General features: G+C 41.8%; 1 protein-coding gene and 1 pseudogene across 2 annotated transcripts in view; both read right to left on the minus strand.

Annotated features, from left to right (window-relative positions):
- The window catches only part of ZNF608 (zinc finger protein 608), a 1156357-nt gene that overhangs the window by 144771 nt on the left and 996042 nt on the right, over window positions 1-15544 (minus strand). The window contains exon 8 of the mRNA XM_079918637.1: window positions 4940-5337. The gene's annotated coding sequence lies outside the window, so the exon portion shown is untranslated. The remainder of the gene's footprint in view (window positions 1-4939; window positions 5338-15544) is intronic.
- Window positions 1721-3079, minus strand: LOC307184498 (elongation factor 1-alpha 1-like; annotated as a pseudogene). The gene has a single exon. The product of its transcript is annotated as an elongation factor 1-alpha 1-like (transcript).

The raw sequence follows: 15544 nt of genomic DNA on the forward strand, positions 1-15544 counted from the left end.
CTACAGAGAAGAGATAATTTACATGACAGTAATTATGTTGCTATATTTAGGAGTGTGTTCTCTGCCCATTTCCGGTAACTTGCTTTTATATAAAACACTGAATGGGCTTTTCAGAACTTGGAAGGTGTGTGTATGATGCTATTTAAAACATGACAGCTAGCAGCGCAATATGGGTAGATTTTGCTCACCTCTGTAGCTTTGGGGGAAGATCACAAGAGGAATAATAGCTCTAAAGTTCCTTTTAAACAATGTGTACTACTAGAAGGAAGCTTCTCTAAATTTTATTGGCTTTCTCTTCTCCCCACAAGCAAACGAGTATTTTCATTTTTAATATATTGTATGGAGCTACCAGCAGTTTTCTTTTTTTTTAATCTGACATTGATTTGTTTTTCTTCATCCCTTAGGTTAAAACGATGAAAAGAAAGAAACTAGTCTGTAGGACCAAACACTTTATATGAAACTTTGACTTCAGAGAGGCTCGAGTAGCATTCTTTCATTTGTTTCACGGTGCTGGTTGGTTTAACCTTTTCTGCCTCGTCCAAACACACTGATCTCCCTGCCAGCTGGGAGTCTGCTGGCCCAGCTGCACGATGTCATGTCAAAAACCCACGGGCCTTCCTTCCTACCTGGTATCCACAGTTCCCAAAGGATTTAGTCAAGATAATACTGCCCCCCATTTTGAGCTGACCTCTGTGTGTTACCCAGTTTCATCGAATTTTAAGAATGACTCCAGGATAATACCTTGGGAGGTTATAAAGCTTTACTAAATAGAAAGTCTAGTGTGCCCTGACCCTAAGCCATCTTTCCTCCATCTAAACTCTCAATCCCTAGTGATTCTTAGCCTTCCTAGAACCACCATGAAGTTGTCCACATTTCATGTCTTCTTTCTCTTTCACATTTCATTTTAGTTGCTGAGCTAAAGTCCTGAAATGGCATTTTCACAAATTCTCCTTTCAGAACTAGAAATAACTATATCTCCTTTAGTCCAGTATATTACAATACAGTATTGGGTTTTTAAAAATAAATTAAAACAGAAAAAACTTCAATTTAGGCATTCAATCAATGATTTTCTTTATTTTCAATTTTTGTGTAGGGTGGGGAGCACGGAAGAGAGGGGAAAAAAAACCCCAATGTGTAACATTGCAGGAACAGTGTATATTTCATGTATTATAATAGAATTAGCGTATTTCCTGATAAATTCCTCAAAACTGTGACCATGTTAGATTTCCAGTGGAGGTGGGAAATCTATAAAGAAGCAGTGCTTTGGAAATCAAACTTCTTGTTACCTGTACTCCATGTGCGCGTGACTTTGAAATGGTGTTTTTATTAGCAAGTAGATCTATCGGAAGGCATCCCTGCTGCCTCTGCCCCAGCTCACTCCTCTCTTCCCTGTTTCCATTCTCTTCATCTTAGTCTTCACTCCCCACTTTCTTTTTTCACTTTTTTTTTTCTCATTAAACTTTCTTTTAATGGTTTTCAAAATTCTGTGACAGATTTTTGGTCAAGTTGTTTCCATGAAAGAGTACTGGTTTTTTAAAACGAATACCTTACACACAAAAAAATATGGTTCACAAAACATTCTCCTTTCCTCCTGAAGGTTTTACGATGCATTATTATCACTAGTCTTTTACTAATAAACTTAAATGGCCAGTTCAGACCACCCATTCTGAGACTGTTCTACCACGATTAAGAGCAGGCTGGCAGGTATTAGGGATAATATTTATTTAGTCTTCTGAGTCTTCCCGGCAGACTTGGTGACTGAACCAGCTCCAGCCACCTTCTTGTCCACTGCTCTGATGACACCTGTGGCAACCGATTGTGTCTTATCTCACAAACAGCAAAAGGGCCCAGAGGCAGATAGGCAGAGAAGCTAGCAACACAGGTGGGCTTGTCAGGAACCACATCAACTCAGAAGCATCACCATATGGCATGAGTTTGGGCCCAGAACAACAATCAATCTTCTCAGCTCGGCAAACTTGCAAGCAATGTGAGCTGGGTGACAATTCAGCGCAGGTGTGTAGCCGGCCCTGATTTGGCCTGGATACGGTTCGGGATCATCACCCAAGCCATGAAGCCACCTGCTTCCACTGGTGGGTCATTTTTGCTATTCCACCAGCCATACTGCCCATGATGAACATCTTTGACAGACACGTTCTTGACACTGAAGTTCACACTGTCCCCAGGAAGGGCTTCACTCAAAGCTTCATGGTGCATTTCAACAGACTTGACTTCAGTTGCCTGGAGCAAAGATGAACACCATGCTAGGGGTGAGAACACCAGTCTCTACTCGGCTGCCAGGGACAGTGTCAATACTACCAATTTAGTAGATGTCCTGGTGGGGCAGAGGCAAGGGCTTGTCAGTTGGACGAGTTGATGGCAGGGTGCAATCCCAAGCCTCAAGCAGCACAGTTCCACTGGCGTTGCCATGTTCACAGGTGACTTTCCATCCCTGGAACAAGGCACGTTAGCACTTGGCTCCAGCGTGCTGTCACCATTCCAACCAGAAATTGGCACAAATGCTACTGTGTCAGGGTTGAGTCAATTTTCTTAATGTAGGTGCTGACTTCCTTTATGATTTCCTTGTATCACTTCCGGCCACAGAGCAGCTCAGTGGGATGCATTTTGTTAACACCAACAATTCATTGTTGCACACCCGGTGTGGAAGCCAGAGGGGCATGCTGACGGTCTGCCCGTTCCTGAAGGTCCCTGCTTCAAATTCACCAACACCAGGAACGACAATCAGGACAGCACAGTCAGCAGATGTGCCTGAAATCAGGTTTTTGATAAAGTCTCTGTGTCTTGGGGCATCAGTGATGGTCACAAAATACTTGCTGGTTTTGAATTTCCATAGGGAGCTATCAATGGTGACACCAAGCTCACCTTCAGCTTACAGTTTATCCAAGACACAGACCGCCCTGAAGGAGCCCTTTCCCATCTCAGCAGACTCCTTCTCAAATTGTTTGATGGTTCTTCTGTTAATCCCACCATGTTTCTAGGTCAGATGGCTAGCAGTGGTAGACTTGCCCGAATCTAGGTGTCCAGTGATGACCATGTTGATAGGAGTCTATTCCTTTCCCATCTTGGCTTAGATTTAGCAGTGGTTTTCATGACATCTGTGTTCTGGCAGCAAACCCAATGCTTCTTCCCTCTTTTTATTTCTTTAATTCCCATTTTTCTCCTTTGGACTTTGCCTTGCCTTCAGTGTGCACACTGGACCTTAGCCCTCGGTGAACTAACACTTAACAGTTTCATGACCCTTAAACCACATCAAGAAAGTCACAAAAGGCTCCTCAAAGGATCGGGAAGAAATACTGCACCTATAAATACACACAGCCGACTTTCTAGGTCTCCTTCAATCATAACTTCAACCTCAAAAAGCAGTTGAAAAGGCCGTCTGATTGTTTACAACATTTGTTAGAACCCTGGATGCAGTTTGGTTTGGAGGTGTGATTCTGATTCGGAAGTTTCCCAGGTGATTCTTGCCCACACCCAAGTCCCCACTGAGATCCTTCCCCAGATAGCCATTGAAGAACCAGAAATCACAATGAAATGCCATAGTCCATATGAAGCTATTTCCACTGTAGGGAAAAACTGTGCTTCATGGGAAACTATGCATTGTCTGCACACAGCACACCCTTCCTGTTATCTGATTCTAGTCTTCACTGCCCTTGAGCTATTTTACAACTTGTATGTTATAGGTAACTGACAGACATGCAAATGCTTCCCTGTCTGGTAGAGGTTCAATTGATTTCTCTCCACTCCCCCTGGAAAAAAACCCAGTTTTGTTCTATTTGCATTCTCATTTCAATATTTCTAATCTTTAAATGTTTCTTTTCAGATTCTCTTGAACCAGTTATAACATCTGTCGGTTCCGTCTTTGATTAATGAGGAGAATCAAATCTTTAACATATACACATTTTTATATCTGTATGAGGGTCACGATTTTACCTTTCTATGAAAACTATCTTTTAACACCACTCTCCCCAGCCTTTTCTCATCATTCTTTTCCCACCTCTGATGGTTCGTTCAATGTATACATCAGGTGATGGTGATTCAGCATGTGATGGGTATAAATAATTTTATAGGTACAACAGGCCATAATACTTTGGAGGTGGGGTGTCCCAGAAAATCTGGGATGTGTGGTTGCTGAACAATCTTTTTCATAGAACGATAGAGCTGGAAAGGGTCTTAGTTCCATCTAGTCTCCTTCACTGTAGGAACTAGGCCAACCAAAGCCCAGAAATATGGAGAGTTTTTTCAAAATTGCACAGATCTTGAGTAGCAACAAAATTGAGTTTGAACCCAAATCTGGCTAATTCCAGACTCCAAAGCCTTTATTACTACAGTCAATCTTCTCTTCCTAAAGTGGGCCTGACAATATGAACCTGAAGCTGACTGTAAGACTTAAAGCCAGAATCTAAATAGAAAACCCTAACATCAATGCCACAGCAGGCCCTCTGTGCTCTCCTTCAATGCCTGAAATGAAATGACAAAACAAATGGCAGAACTCCTGTGTCTGACTGGTCAACCCGTCTCCTTAATTCATAGGCACACTTCACATGTCATTTATTCCCCCACAGCGCTGAAGCACGTAATAAATGCTCGATAAAATTTTGTTGAATAGAACTGATTGGAGTAGAAGTAGCAGAGACGCAAAGGACCCACAGCTGATTTTAAACAAGGACGCTTTAACTAGAGAGCTCGAAGGAGCCAGCCTGTTGTTTTGATCCCAAGTTGCACCCTAATCCTTCTGTGAACCATACATTCTAAAAATAACCCAACCAGGTTTGTAGTGAATAATTTATAATCTAGAACAATTATCATAACTAAATACCCTGACCCACTTTTTGCTGGTACATTCCGATTGACATAGCAGGACTGTCAGAAATGCTTTGGAGTGAACGACAGCCTATTTTAGGAAATCAGTAGCTGCACTTACATTGGTTGCGCTTCCTTCCCAGGTCGGTTTTCAGTTCGGGTGGATGATGCAGGGCGGTATTAACAAAGGCGCCCTATAGCATGGATGCCTGAGAGCTCTTTAAACTGTGTGCTAACAATATTTTTATATACTCTGTCTTTCCCTCACCTTCCCGCCCCCCGCCCCCCCAAGCTGTTTCCTTAGCTGCCTGAGCTGTTTGGCCCTGTCTGAATTGCTGCTGCTGAAGCCTTTTCTGGCAGGTTGCCCAGGGAGCAGCTCTCCTGTCGATTCTGCCTCTCTCCAGGAGTTGCCTGCCTTCGGTATAATGGGCAACATTGAAAGCCGCAAGGCGTTCGGTCGACAAGGTCAGAGTGCCTTTCATTCCCGCAATAATCAACCAGTGTAGCTCTTCCTCAGACCTGGGGAGAGAGAAGATAGAGGTCAAAAGAGCAATTACATTTCACATTGACTCCAGAAAAGGCTGGGATCACGAGACTGAAAAGCAAAACGGATTCTTGCTTCATTCTGTTCCATTCTCTCTCTGGTCATCTTTGTTATTAACACTAGCCTGAAACCATAACAAGTTTGAGCTTGATGACGTGCAAAGCGCATTTTCCGCCTCCAGATGAGATCTTTCTTCTTAGACATTTAGCACTGTCAGAATATTGCGAAAGAATGCAAATGAGCTGCAGGATCTATAACCAGAGACAGTAAGCAAAGGCCATTAATTATGTTTTTAAAAAATGTTAACCCTAGCAGACTGTATAACAAGCAATTGTGCTAATTTCAATCTGTAATCAGTCCCTACATTAGCATAACTTTATTTATTTAGCATTAAGGCAACAATTTAGAGAATATAATTTAGTTGCAAATGTCAGTAATTTTGCAGTGGCAGACTGTTGTTACAAAGCTACCTCTATTTGACCTTACAGCTGCCAGGACTAATTACTTTAATTGCATTAATTGCACTGACCATTCTGGTGTTTAGTGTAGTTGCTGTTTCCCTTTAACCATTGAGCAAATCAACCAGGCTGAATTCTGAGGAAAATGGGCCAATGTTTTCTTCTAAATCTTCTTTGATTCTTTTCTGCCTTTTGAGACGCCAGATAATTCGCAGATGATCAGTGCTCTCTCACTGAGATCAAGAATTTTGAGGAAAGCCCATGAAAGGGAAAAAAAAATCTGTGTTTCTTAACTGAACTTTATTGCTATTGCTGACTCGATTAAAATACAATCATTTTACTAACTACCAAGAAGCATTTAAAAGATGGTGTGGCAGGTTGACAGTAAGTTAAAAGTCCCTCATTTCACACTTTGGAATGAAAACATTTCAGGTTATTTTTTCAGATAACTGAGATTACTTTGCTCAACAACTTGGATTGCTAAAATATTCTATTATAAATGATACATATCTATCTGCTTTGTAATAATAATAGCCAACAATAGCCGGTGCCTGCTATTATTCCAGGCACTGTTTTAGACACTTGACATGTATTTATTCATTTAATCCTCTCAAAAAATCCTATAAAATATGTATTATTACTGTTATTGTTGTTATACATAGGAAGTAATGTAATTCATGGCAGAGCCAGGATTCAAATCTAGATATCTGGCTCTGGAGCCTCTGAGCTTGACCTTGAAGCTAGATCACTTCAGAATTAGATCAAATTCTTCCTACAATTCTGCTACACGAAATTGATAAAACAGCTTTCCTCCTAAGTCCTGGCTTGCTGTCTCTGGTCCCTCATATTTATACGACAGAGCTTCAGTTTGGCAAAATTCCTCTTGGAAGTGAGGTGGCCAGATCTGATTAAAGTCTTAACACTCCCAATGGGTGCAATACTTCTTCAGGCTAAGTTCTACTCATCTCTAAGCTTTCAGCCCCTGTATCATGTCCTTGGAGATGCTTTCCTTGACCCCCTCCTCTTATTATGAGCTCTGGTGGGACCATGAACGTTTCTTTCTTAGCTCTAACATCCTTCAATTCAATATTTAATAACCCCAAATTAACACAACATTGTCAATCAACTAAACTTCATTAAAAATAAAAAAATTTTTAAAAATAATTAATAACCCAGATACCCTGCCTTTAATAGGGTAAGGAGGAGTGGTACTGTCCATTTTCAATAGTTTTACTATTAACTATTCAATCCCACAAAAAAGCACAAAAAAATTCACAAAACTCCTGATTCCATTAGGTTTGAGATGTATATTCCAATTACCTGGCGTCCACAGGATGAGATACATGAATGGCTTCTATCACTTTTTTTTTTTCCAATTCCTCCCTAGCTCCTCAGCGGGTGTGGAGCCCTCATTCTGGATTTTCTGATGAGTAATAAACCTTTGGACTTTATCCCTTCCTCCATGTCCCCTTTATATCCAGCTATTATAACCCATGATTCTGGCAAACCTGGATTCTCCCTGTATTAAACATACCCCAACTCTCTGTGTCCATGACTAGGTTCACATGATTGCTCCCCGCCCACATTCCCCACTCCCCCATCCCATCTGCTTTTTGTTTTCACAGAAGATCTGTGAAATCCTCATATAGCATATTCATATCTTTTCTAGAGCATCTGCAATGGGTTATTCCATCAGTTCTATCTCCTCAGCCTTGACCTCCTTTCTCTGACCCTCTGCTCGGCCTCCCTTCAACGCTTCATCATCTCTTGTAGGGACCGTTGCAGCAGTGGCCCAACTTCTGGCTGATCCCATCTCTGTCCTTTACACAGCTGCGTCCCTTGTGGACAATCATGCAGGAGCTCCCTGCCTGGCATTTAACACATTTTGTTTTCAGTCCTCAGGTACATCTGCCAGGCATCTTTACATTTTGAATCTGAAGGGTGTTCTTCTGGTAGAGAAGACAGAGCAAAACAGGAGCTGAGTAATTTTATTTTCTCTTTGTCTTGTTACCATTACATCACAATCTTTTAGAAATATGACTAACACTTCCTTGTTCTTCTTTGCTCCCTACACGTTGGTAAAAGTCATTCTTTGTTATCCCTTTTTTCCCCTAGCAAAATTGAGCTTATTTTTTCCCTTATTCTTTATGACTCTACTCTTCTAGGTTCGTGCTACTGTGTTGCTTTTGTTCTTGGCTACAATTTCTTTAATCTGATTTCAAACGTGCTTTTAAAAATCTTAGCTCAAAGGAGAGTTCTCTGAGCAACCATATCGATTTCTGTAGTTTTTCTTCCATATTCGGCTTATTTTTATGACATAGCTAGAATTTCATTTTCTACTCCTTATGGACCTATCTACACCCTTTTAGAAAACCCTCTGGTCAAGAGACTGAACATATATTTTCTTTGAACTTTTTGGAATTTGCTTGTCCATAGTCTTGAATGCATGTCAGATACTGATGAACATTCCTGGCTTTTGCTCATTTGAATTCTGAGAAGCTCTCATTTTCTCCCAAGGTTCTCAGCACTTTGTTCTAAACTTGCCCTATCTTGAAGATCAGAATCAAGTTTAGAGGAACTGTGTCCTTCAGATCCAAGCCGACAATCTACATCTCTTGATCTGCTGAGTGGAAGACCTCTGTCCCTAGAGGCAGAGAAGTGCCCAAACTCCACACTGCCTAATGATGATGGGTGATCCTACCAAGATTTGGCTCCTGTGCACAGGCTCTAGGAAAGAATGACAGAGGAAGTGGTGGCAGCCTCAGGAGAGGTACCCAGTCTCATTCGCAGGAGGGGAGGCCACCAGGTCAATCAAACCCTTACCTAAGTTATTGAATGCCATCTTCCTTTGCCCAGAGGTGTTCCTCTGAAGATACAGAGTTGCAAAACAGAGTACAGAGTGTGGAGGTGGGGAAGTAACAGCTATTGAAACTCTATTGTGTGCCAGGCACTGTGCTAGGTACTTACATACCCCTATCATTTATTCCTCCCAATACCATTTTTAAATATGTGGAAATTGAAACACATTAAATACCATTTTTAAATACGCGGAAATTGAAACACATTAAAAAAGTTGACTGTCTTCTGTAAGTCACAGGACAGGGGATGCAGAAGCCAGGAATTAAACCTAGACCTGAGGATGAGAGGGTAACACAACAAAACAAAACCAGAAAATTAACAATACGTTGCTAATACATATATTACAAAAGTCATGACCTTATAAAGAAGATATATGTACAAATCAAGGCCTATTATGATAAACTTCAAGAAAATATCTATAATATTTTGTTGCACGTTACTAATAATTTTGATGTATATAAGTAGAATTTTTATCATATCCATTTTCTTAAAAAATATAACCTTTATTTCAATATTTTTCCTAGGCAGAGTTTTTTTGTTTGTTTGGTTTTTTGCGGTACGCGGGCCTCTCACTGTTGTGGCCTCTCCTGTTGCGGAGCACAGGCTCCGGATGCGCAGGCTTAGCGGCCATGGCTCACGGGCCCAGCCGCTCCGCGGCACGTGGGATCTTCTCGGACCAGGGCACGAACCTGTGTCCCCTGCATTGGCAGGCGGACTCTCAACCACTGTACCACCAGGGAAGCCCATAGGCAGAGTTTTTTTGTGTCCTTGATTTTTGTTTGTTTGTTTTAGTTTTAAAAGCTATTGGTGAAATTTCTTGTGAAAATAAAAACGAAATAACACCACAGTGATAGTCACATAATTTGTGATCCTTAAAGGAACTAGTCTTCTTGGCACATAACTGTCAGCTACACATATAAACGTTCTTTGGAAAGTCTCTCCCAGATGTTAATGGAAATACTGATTTTCCCCTCTTTTTTATAGCATCTATTTACCATGCTACCTCCTCATCTCCATTCTGAGCTATGGTCCCTTAAGTGTCTGTGTCAGAGGCAAATGCCAAAACCATGGTGACTAAGCTGGTGTCAAGCCAGTTGCAGAAACAGAGAGAAGACTTAACTAATGGCACAGATCTTCTAAGTCAATGGACTCTGTCTCCCCTAATTTCATTATCAATTCACCGCAGGAATCTGACAGAGTCAGTATGTTAAGTCAAATTCAAAAGCTCAAAAACGAAAAGGGAAAAAAAAAAAAATCCAATCTCAGAGTCAGGTAGACACATCATATTTCAGAGAAAATCTTTAGTATCGATTTATAGCTGCAGACTCTTGTCCAATGGTTTCCTCTTTAAATTAAGAACACTAATGATTTCCCATCCTGAAATTAATAAGCCAAAAGCCGCACAAATTCAAAAAAGGCACTGATTGTCGTACTTCATCCAGGAAGTGCCAATAAGTGGATGCCCAGCCTGTTCCCTTCAGCGACTGTGGTTGATGACGCACTATAGCATCTTGAGAGTCACTCGCGTCCTTGGGAGGCGTTCTGGCGTATGCCGAGAGGCCATAAATTTGAGATGGAACATCCTGTTTGTTGAGGCTTCTGTGCATGCAATCTAACTGCTCTCTGATAAACAGATTTGTTTGGGAGAGAAGTTCCTGCCTAAGTACTTTGGAGACCTAATTGTGCTCGTGGAAAGGCGACACAGACCCCACGTGGAGACAAGCCAGGCAGTCTGGGGCATGTGCAAGGCACAGAATTAGTTCCAGAGGTGGGACAGCCACAGAGACTTGAAACAGAATCGAAACCAGAAAAAAGGAAACAGTTGTTTGTGGGGAACAGGAAATAGATAGTAAGAGGAAATCGACATAGAGTCATTTTTGTACTGAGTATTTTTATTTACCCTGTGCTGTTGTACGCCATCTTTGTAAGCCACATTAAATTATTTTAAAAATAATGTGGGAGTATGATTGAATAAATGAAGTCTCTTTAGAACATTTTAAGTTAGTTGATTAGGAAAAAAAAAGATTCAGAAACCTTCCCAATGTTCCCTAAAGGAAAAAAAGGGCAGCTTATATTCCTACTTAATTATCTGTTTTTACAAAAGTAAGTTGATTGTATTAAAATATTGGAGTCCTCTGCAACTACCTTGGAATCTCTTCCGGGGGGTGGTAACTCTACCATTTTGATTGGTGCATACATTAAAGAGATTTACATTTTTAAAACGCACACTCCTACAGCCTTCTGTTATATATCTGTTATGGCCGGACTTCCTTGGTGGCGCAGCGGTTAAGAATCCGCCTGCCAATGCAGGCCACACAGGTTCAAGCTCTGGTCCGGGAAGATCCCACATGCCGTGGAGCAACTAAGCCTGTGCCCCACAACTACTGAGCCTGAGCTCTAGAGACTGCGAGCCACAACAACTGAGCCCACGGGCCTCAACTACTGAAACCCGTGCGCCTAGAGCCCGTGCTCCACAGCAAGAGAAGCCGCTGCAGTGAGAAGCCTGAGCACCACAACAAAGAGTAGCCCCATTCACTGCCACTAGAGAAAGCCCATGCACAGCAGCGAAGACCCAACACAGCCAAAAGTAAATAAATAAAATTTAAAAATTTATAAAAAAATATATATATCTGTTATGGCATTTTTCTTTGTAATGATTCACTCATATGTTGTCTTGCCCACCAGACTGAATTCCTGGCGGGATCACAATGTCTCCAGCACCTACAAGGGTACCTAGAACAGAGAAGACATGCAGTAGATACTATCTGGGGATTAATATTAAATAATACAATGTAGCTAATTTGTAGGATAGTTACAAGAATTAAATGAGATAACATAAAAATCCAACACGTGTCTGAATCACAGTAGGAACTCAACAGTTAGTTCTCTACCACCTTCTTTGAACTAAAGGAAAAATATTCTTTAATTTTTAAAGCAGTGTAGAATACTAAATACCAAATTTCACTTAATAAGAAATATGTGCTCTGTAGAACTTAGTTAGCTCATGAAAATAATCATATTTAGAAATGTAAGGCCCAGGTAGATGGATGGGAACAGAAAAACATTGGGAAACAAAATTTGGCTTCTTTCCTCACAATGCTTCATGGGGAAAATGGCCATAGGGAAATGTTGGTCTCCCTTCTCCTACAATCTCTTATCAGTTCCTGGAACTAACCTGGATCCTTTTTCCATCTTGGATGAACCCCTAGGTCCCAAACCCAGACTAAGGCTTGGCCACTTGAAGGGAGCAGTAGGAAATTTGGCGCCAACAGCTCAGATCAATATTTTCTCAGACTGGGTCACTCATTGTTCTGCACAAATTTCATGGCTGAGTTGTCTTCTGGACTCTCCTACCCCAGAATAACCTGGCATTTACATCTTGCAAACAGACAAGCTCTTTGCTCTAAAGTTGGCTGCTGAGGAATAGCTCTACAGGTGTTATAAGGAGAGGAAGGCTTTGTGAAAGAAAGTACAGTATAGATATATGGTGGGGGGTGGGGAGGGAGGCAGTGTGCACCTAAAAGGTTTTTAGTCAGTTGTTAAGGACAAGCTATGACTTTGGCCTTCTAGGAAGAACGATTTCCCGTATATGGTAAACCTTGAGATTCGCCCGACAAATCTATATGCTGGTTAAAAAATGTCCGGTATGAAGCAAAGGTGAAAGAGAGAGTAATTACTGTGTCCACAAGTAGTCTTGTCTATTCTCGTGAAAATGACCACTAGGCTACACTGTATTGCCTTTGTGGTTGGTTTCCGTCAGACCATAACTAGCTACAAAAGAGTGAACAAAGGATGTCCCTTTCTGAAAACAATGTCTATCATTTCAATGATTTCTAAACACATCTCTCTCTCCATCAACTTTCTAATCTCTTTAAATTGCTAGTGAGAAGAGCTTTAACACATCCAGTTAGTGATTCTTACTTCTTGGGTTGTAATTGGAAGAGGAGCAGTGCCTCTGATCACTTAGAAGAGATTTTGGAAAGAACACCTATAATGAGATTTAAAAATAAACAGCATCTTTTTACTGTGGTCTCTGTCTGCCATTGAGACTTATTGTTGGTGGACTGACTGACGGGAACAGCATGGAGCTGACTCTACTTATGAGAGATCTATCTGCTTACTCTTTCAAGAGGGAACTGAACAACTTTCTGTTGAATTCTCCTTTTCTGTGTCACCAAAACTCTCTAGTCATCTACAGTTCTTCATTTCAAGAAATGGGGCATATTTGAGACTCTGAGGTCTTTGCAGAAACCAGAAAAGAAATGAGTCTAAGAACGTGAGTCAGGCATCAGCACTGACCATCAGCACTGACCAGTGTTTTCCTTAAAAGGCAATGCTCGGGCTTCCCTGGTGGCGCAGTGGTTGAGAGTCCGCCTGCTGATGCAGGGGGCAGGGGTTCGTGCCCCGGTCCGGGAGGATCCCACATGCTGCAGAGCGGCTGGGCCCGTGAGCCATGGCCGCTGAGCCTGCACGTCCAGAGCCTGTGCTCCACAACTGGAGAGGCCACAACAGTGAGAGGCCCGCGTACCGCAAAAAAAAAAAAAAAAAAAAAAAAAAGGCAATGCTCCACTATGATTCTGAAAATAGGGCTCAAAACACTTTTGGCCTCTGGAGTAGCCAATCCAAAGCTTGATATTGGACCATATTGATGAAAAGTTCTCAGCCTCAGGCTGCACCTCAGAAACATCAGGGGCCTTAAAAAAGAAAAGAGAGGAAAAAAAAAAGAAAAGAGAAAGGAAGGGAAAGGAAGAGAATAGTATAATATGATGAAAAAAAGGCAAACCATGCAAAAAAGTGCACTGTGAAATAATGTTCTCTCCCAACTCAGCCTTCAGTTTTCCAGTCTCCAATTCCCTCTCATCCAGGATTAAAAAAGAATAGAGCTGTCCAGTCCTCATACCTACTGAATCAGTATCTCTGGCAGGTGTATGTTTAATAAGCTGCCCAGATGATCCTATTGCTCAGTCAGGTTAAGAACCACTGACCTTGACAGGGTGACAACACTCCCAGGACCTCCCACTACAGCGGGTACATGATATGATGCATGGGCTTGGGAACCGACTGAGTGCAGAGGACTTCAGAATTGGAAATCGCTTCTTGTGTGTACTTGTTAGGGAGAGGAGGTTTTGCACTACTTGTTTAAGAGGCAGAGTAGTATAGTTCAAACAAAACAACACAACAATAAAATAAATGTCCTGCCTGGGACTTAACAAAAAGGTCCAGATCTGCCTTTGCCAGCAATTCCCTGTGCAACATTGCCCCCAGGTATGAAAACCTGGCTCTCAGAAATTTGTAAATTTCACCTCTCTAATCTTCTATAGTTTGGTGGCCTACCCTGGACCTAGTCATACTTTCTTCTTCCTGATCAATTCCCGTTTTGTTAGAGTATCTAAGGCCCCCCCCTCCCCCGACACAGCTCAAATTCCCCAAGGGAAGCTGACCCCCACACAGCCCAGGGAAGAGCCTGACTGGTCGAGGGATAGGTCCTTCCCTCTTCAGGAATGGGTATGTGACCCAAGTCCAGTTAATCTAAAGTGAAGACAGATTGGTGGGAGGTTTCTGAATTGTGAGAAGCCTTGTAATAGGGAAGAATAAATCTGACTCCATATTAGATCTGTTCCTTTAGCCCTAATCTTTGTGCTCTATTGTCTGTGCTTACTCATGCTGGCTCTGCACCTTCTGTAAAAGAATGTGGTCTATACCCTGAAATATACAGGATAGCCTATTCTCAAGGCTCCGACCTTCCAGAGTCCATTCATATAGAGGCGAAAAGTTGCAGAACAGAGAATAACATTTGTCTTTTGGAGGTTTACAGGAACATCATGACCTGACCTGCGTGAACAGCTGTAAGAACAAATGATTCCGCCACCAAGTTTGCAGCAACTAACCATGCCCCTCTCTCACCTTGCCTTTAAAAGTCCTTTGCTCAAACCCTTTGGGGAGTTCGAGGATTTTGGGGCACGAGCCACCGAGCCACCATCTCCTTGCATGGCCCTGCAATAAACCTTTCTCTGCTGCAGATTCTGGTTTGGCTTCACTGTGCATTGGGCACAGGGATTTGTGTTTGGTAACAGCCTGTTCCTCTCTCCTACTAACAGTCAACATAGCTCTGATGGCTACTGGGGCCATCCTGTGGACTGAACTCTGGTGATGAGCTGACACTCGGACTGCAGAGTAGAAAGACTAGAGAACATAGACCCAGTCGATATATTGAACCACAGAATCCAGCAATGCTGAAGCTCGCACTCTATCCAGACTTCCTGATATACGAGCCAATAAATCTATTGTTTAAGCAATGTTGAACTGAGTTTTCTGTTCCCTGAAGCTGAAATCTTCCTAAATAATCCATCTTCTTTAAGTCTAAATCTCTCACTCAAGGCCTTAATTCATTCCCTGCTCTCAGGTAACTATTATTAACTTCTTGGCCATTTACCTTGTCTTTATATCTTTTTCAGCTTTATGACCCTTAGATAACTTAGTGACTATTAAATCGCCATTTTTACCATTTCTTCTCTGTCTACTCTTGGCCCATCACAAATTAGCATTTAGGAGCACCGAAGTGTATATATAATATACGTAGCCCAGTTCTTGTTCACAGTATGGGGATACTTTACCCAGTGCCAAGTGGAGAGGGAGCTTACGTTCAGACTGTCACCAGCTTTGGAAATCTAGGGGTATCTGTAGGAGATATTACCAATGTCCCTTTCTAGCTTTCACTAAGAAAAGGACCTTTTGAATCTTAACGCTAAATGAACAAGAAATAGATTATTCTCTTCATGTGGAATGTAAAGTTTTTTTGTCTTTATCTTGGGAAGGCGATTTTATAGGAACTCAGGAGAGAAGAGGAAGGAAGGAAGGAAGGAAG

This window comes from Stenella coeruleoalba, assembly GCF_951394435.1.
Source record: "Stenella coeruleoalba genome assembly, chromosome: 3".
Taxonomy (NCBI): domain Eukaryota; kingdom Metazoa; phylum Chordata; class Mammalia; order Artiodactyla; family Delphinidae; genus Stenella; species Stenella coeruleoalba.